The sequence below is a fragment of the Hyla sarda genome, chromosome 1, assembly GCF_029499605.1.
Source record: "Hyla sarda isolate aHylSar1 chromosome 1, aHylSar1.hap1, whole genome shotgun sequence".
NCBI classification, from domain to species: domain Eukaryota; kingdom Metazoa; phylum Chordata; class Amphibia; order Anura; family Hylidae; genus Hyla; species Hyla sarda.
Window position 1 is genome coordinate 381049884 of NC_079189.1, and position 5492 is coordinate 381055375.

The 5492-nt window shown below is 46.4% G+C and overlaps 1 pseudogene; it reads left to right on the forward strand.

Annotated features, from left to right (window-relative positions):
* The first annotated feature begins 4781 nt into the window (after window positions 1-4781).
* On the forward strand, window positions 4782-4859 carry LOC130344816 (U2 spliceosomal RNA; annotated as a pseudogene).
* Window positions 4860-5492: the final 633 nt, after the last annotated feature.

Genomic DNA, 5492 nt, shown 5'->3' on the forward strand with positions numbered 1-5492 from the left:
TTCTGAGATTGTTTTTTCGTGACATATTCTTCTTTAACATAGTGGTAAATTTTTGTCGATACTTGCATCCTTTCTTGGTGAAAAATCCGTAAATTTGATGAAAAATTTGAAAATTTAGCATTTTTCTAACTTTGAAGCTCTCTGCTTGTAAGGAAAATGGATATTACGAATACATTTTTTTTTGGTTCACATATACAATATGTCTACTTTATGTTTGCATCATAAAATTGATGTGTTTTTACTTTTGGAAGACATCAGAGGGCTTCAACGGTCAGCAGCAATTTTCCGATTTTTCACAAAATTTTCAAACTCAGTATTTTTCAGGGACCAGTTCAGGTTTGAAGTGGATTTGAAGGGTCTTCATATTAGAAATACCCCATAAATGACCCCATTATAAAAACTACACCCCCCAAAGTATTCAAAATGACATTCAGTCAGCGTTTTAACCCTTTAGGTGTTTCACACGAATAGCAGCAAAGTGAAGGAGAAAATTCACAATCTTCATTTTTTACACTCACATGTTCTTGTAGACCCAATTTTTGAATTTTTACAAGGGGTAAAAGGACAAAATTTTTACTTGTATTTGTAGCCCAATTCCTCTCGAGTAAGCACATACCTCATATGTCTATGTAAAGTGTTCGGCGGGCGCAGTAGAGGGCTCAGAAGGGAAGGAGCGACAAGGGGATTTTGGAGAGTACGTTTTTCTGAAATGGTTTTTGGGGGGCATGTTACCTTTAGGAAGCCCTTATGGTGCCAGAACAGCAAAAAAAAAACACATGGCATACCATTTTGGAAACTAGACCCCTCGGGGAATGTAACATGGGATAAAGTGAACCTTAATACCCCACCGGTGTTTCACGACTTTTGCAAATGTAAAAAAAAAAAAAAAAAATTTACCTAAAATGCTTGTTTTCCCAAAAAAAATGTATTTTTAAAAAGGGTAATAGCAGAAAATACCCCTAAAAATTTGAAGCCCAATTTCTCCCGATTCAGAAAACACCCCATATGGGGGTGACAAGTGATCTGCTGGCGCACTACAGGTCTCGGAAGAGAAGGAGTCACATTTGGCTTTTTGAACGCAAATTTTTCTTTGGGGGCATGCCGCATTTAGGAAGCCCCTATGGTGCCAGGAGAGCAAAAAAAAAACCACATGGCATATCATTTTGGAAACTAGACCCCTCGGGGAACGTAACAAGGGGTTAAGTGAACCTTTATACCCCACAGGTGTTTCACAACTTTTGCATATGTAAAAAAATATATTTTTTTTTACCTAAAATGCTTGTTTTCCCAAAAATTTTACATTTTTAAAAAGGGTAAAAGCAGAAAATACCCCCCAAAATTTGTAACACAATTTCTCCCGAGTACGGCGATACCCCATATGTGACCCTAAACTGTTGCCTTGAAATACGACAGGGCTCCAAAGTGAGAGTGCCATGCGCATTTGAGGCCTAAATTAGGGATTGCATAGGGGTGGACATAGGGGTATTCTACGCCAGTGATTCCCAAACAGGGTGCCTCCAGCTGTTGCAAAACTCCCAGCATGCCTGGACAGTCAACGGCTGTCCGACAATACTGGGAGTTGTTTTGCAACAGCTGGAGGCTCCGTTCTGGAAACAGTGGCGTACCAGACGTTTTTCATTTTTATTGGGGAGGGGGGCTGTGTAGGGGTATGTGTATATGTAGTGTTTTTTACTTTTTATTTTATTTTTTGTGTTAGTGTAGTGTAGTGTTTTTAGGGTACAGTCACACGGGCGGGGGTTCACAGTAGTTTCTCGCTGGCAATTTGAGCTGCAGCAGAAAGTTTGCGGCAGCTCAAATTTGCAGCCAGATACTTACTGTAATCCTCCGCCCATGTGAGTGTACCCTGTACGTTCACATTGGGGGGGGGGACATCCAGCTGTTGCATAACTACAACTCCCAGCATGCCCATTGGCTGTCGGTGACTGCTGAGAGTTGCAGTTTTGCAACAACTGTAGGCACACTGGTTATGTATCACTGAGTTTGTGACCTAACTCAGTGTTTCACAACCAGTGTGCCTCCAGCTGTTGCAAAACTACAACTCCCAGCATGTACGGTGCATGGTGTACGGTGACTGCTGAGAGTTGTAGTTTGCAACAGCTGGAGGCACACCGGTCGTGAAACACTGAGTTAGGTAAAAAAAAACTCTGAGTTTCACAACCAGTGTGCCTTCAGCTGTTGCAAAACTACAACTCTCAGCAGTCACCGACAGCCAACGGGCATGCTGGGAGTTGTAGTTATGCAACCAGCAGATGCACCACTACAACTCCCAGCATGCACTTTAGCTGTTTGTGCAAGCTGGGAGTTGTAGTTATACAACAGCTGAAGGTACACTTTTCCATAGAAAGAATGTGCCTCCAGCTGTTGCAAAACCATAAGTCCCAGCATGCCCATAAGGAAATGCTGGGAGTTGTGGTGGTCTGCCTCCTGCTGTTGCATAACTACAGCTCCCAGCATGCCCTTGTTGCATGCTGGGAGCTGTTGCTAAGCAACAGCAGGAGGCTGTCACTCACCTCCAACGATCCAGACGCTGCAGGTCAGTCCCGCCGCAGCTGCTCCTGGGGCCCCGATCCCAACAGGGGCGCCGGGGATCGGGGTCCCCAGCACCCGGGGTGCACGTCCCGCACCCGCTCACGTCCTCCAGAAGAGGGGCGGAGCGGGTGCGGGAGTGACACCCGCAGCAGGCGCCCTGATTGGTCGGCCGGTAATCCGGCCGACGAATCAGGGCGATCGTGAGGTGGCACCAGTGCCACCTCACCCCTGCAGGCTCTGGCTGTTCGGGGCCGTCAGAGACGGCCCCGAACAGCCAGTAATTACGGGTTACCGGGTCACTGGAGACCCGATTGACCCGGAATCGCCGCAGATCGCTGGACTGAATTGTCCAGCGATCTGCGGCGATCGCCGACATGGGGGGGCATAATGACCCCCCTGGGCGATATGCCGGGATGCCTGCTGAACGATTTCAGCAGGCATCCGGCTCCGGTCCCCAACCGGCTAGCGGTGGGGGCCGGAATTCCCACGGGCGTATGGATACGCCCTCGGTCCTTAAGGACTCGGGATTCAGGGCGTATCCATACGCCCTATGTCCTGAAGAGGTTAAACTCACCTGGGGAAATTAACAGGTGTGGGCAATATAAAAATCACACCTGAAATCAGATAAAAAGGAGAGAAGTTCACTTAGTCTTTGCATTGTTTGTCTGTGTGTGTCACACTAAGCATGGACAACAGAAAGAGGAGAAGAGAACTGTCTGGGAAGTTGAGAACCAAAATTTGGGAAAAATATCAACAATCTCAAGGTTACAAGTCCATCTCCAGAGATCTAGATTTGCCTTTGTCCACAGTGCGCAATATTATCAAGAAGTTTGCAACCCATGGCACTGTAGCTAATCTCCCTGAGCGTGGAACAGAAGAGAAAAATTGATGAAAAGTGTCAACGCAGGATAGTCCGGATTGTGGATAAGCAGCCCCAAACAAGTTCCAAAGATATTCAAGCTGTCCTGCAGGCTCAGGGAGCATCAATGTCAGTGCAAACTATCCGTCAACATTTAAATGAAATGAAACGCTAAGGCAGGAGACCTAGGAGGACCCCACTGCTGACACAGAGACATAAAAAAGCAAGACTATATTTTGCCAAAATGTATTTGAGTAAGCCAAAATCCTCTTTTGGACAGATGAGACCAAGATAGAGCTTTTTGGTAAAGCACATCATTCTACTTTTTACTGAAAACGGAATGAGGCCTACAAAGAAAAGAACACAGTACCTACAGTGAAATATGGTGGAGGTTCAATTATGTTTTGGGGTTGTTTTGCTGCCTCTGGCACTGGGTACCTTGAATGTGTTCAAGGCATCATGAAATCTGAGGATTACCAATGGATTTTGGGTCGCACTGTACAGCCCAGTGTCAGAAAGCTGGGTTTACGTTCAAGATTTTGGGTCTTCCAACAGGACAATGACCCCAAGCATATGTCAAAAAGCCCCCAGAAATGGATGGCAACAAAGCGCTGGAGAGTTCTGAAGTGGCCAGCAATGAGTCCAGATTTAAATCCCATTGAACACCTGTGGAGAGATCTTAAAATTGCTGTTGGGAAAAGGCGCTCTTCCACTAAGAGAGACCTGGAGCAGTTTGCAAAGGAAGGGTTGTCCAACATTCCAGCTGAGAGGTGTAAGAAGCTTATTGATGGTTATAGGATGCGACTGATTTCAGTTATTTTTTTTCAAAGGGTGTGCAACCAAATATTGAGTTAAAGGTGCCAATAATTTTGTCCAGCCCATTTTTGGAGTTTGGTGTGACATTATGTCCAATTTGCTTTTTTTCCTCCCTTTTTTGGTTTAGTTCCAATACACACAATGGGAATAAACATGTGTATGGCAAAACGTGTTACTGCAATCCTTTTCTGTGAGAAATACTTCATTTTCTTAAAAAATTTCAGGGGTGCCAACATTTACGGCCATGACTGTAAATATATATATCCCACTCACCTTCCATCCCCCTATTCATCCCCCATTCTGGGTTCCAGGAGCAGCTCAGAAATTCTCCATTAGCTTGCAGCATAAGCTATGTGCCATATTGGAGTTCATGAGCAGGAAGTCATGTTTGAGTTAGGCAACCGCAACAACACTCCTATCACTTCCAGACAGCCTGTACATTCTAAGGTCTCACTGATGTCAGCAGGTACAGGCTACCAAGTGCCATCCTTCCCCCCCTTGTGGATGCCCATGATACCAACTCTGACGTGCTATTGTCACAAGATATTCAACGTTTTTCACTTCTCAGCCTTTTGGCTAAGATCAAGTGTAGTATCTGTTTTTATCAGTTCTATGCCAGTGGTCCAAACAGCACCGGTGTGGAGCTGGCGGGGATGGGTGCTGCATGGTAGGGGGCAGGTGTACCAGGGCGTTCACAACGCCACAACACCAGCTCAATGGCTGCCCCGATGAGACCTGCTCTCTCCGGGTCTCACCATGAGGCTTGGGGGGTTGAAGGCCGAGGTACTTCTGTGCCTCGGGGAGTGGTGACACTGAGGTGCCTAAACTCACTGGGTGTAACAGCTCACTGAGTGAACGCACTGCACCACATGCTCTGCACCTTTGGCATTCAACCCTTTGATTTCCGGCCTTCTGGCTAGGATCGGGGAAATTTTTATAGATTCGGCTGGATGGCTGGGCCATAACTCACAGCGCACTTTCACTTATTTATTGTCTGTTTTTTCACTGTGCCACTTTTACGTGTTGTTTGTCACAGGATTTGTCAGGATGTGGTAAGCCCTTCTGGGTGTCCCTCCTGGCGGTCCAGGGGAGGTGTGTGGCCACCCGGTTCTGTACCTCCCTGCAAACTCCGGGCATTTCTGCATGGGCAGGATGCCATAGTATAAGGCTCTGCGGGTGGATTCTTGAGCTAACGCCTAGGATGACACCGGGAGCCCTTGTGGTCCCCTAGTAGCTTCGGCAAAAAGGGACATTGAGCCTTGACCCT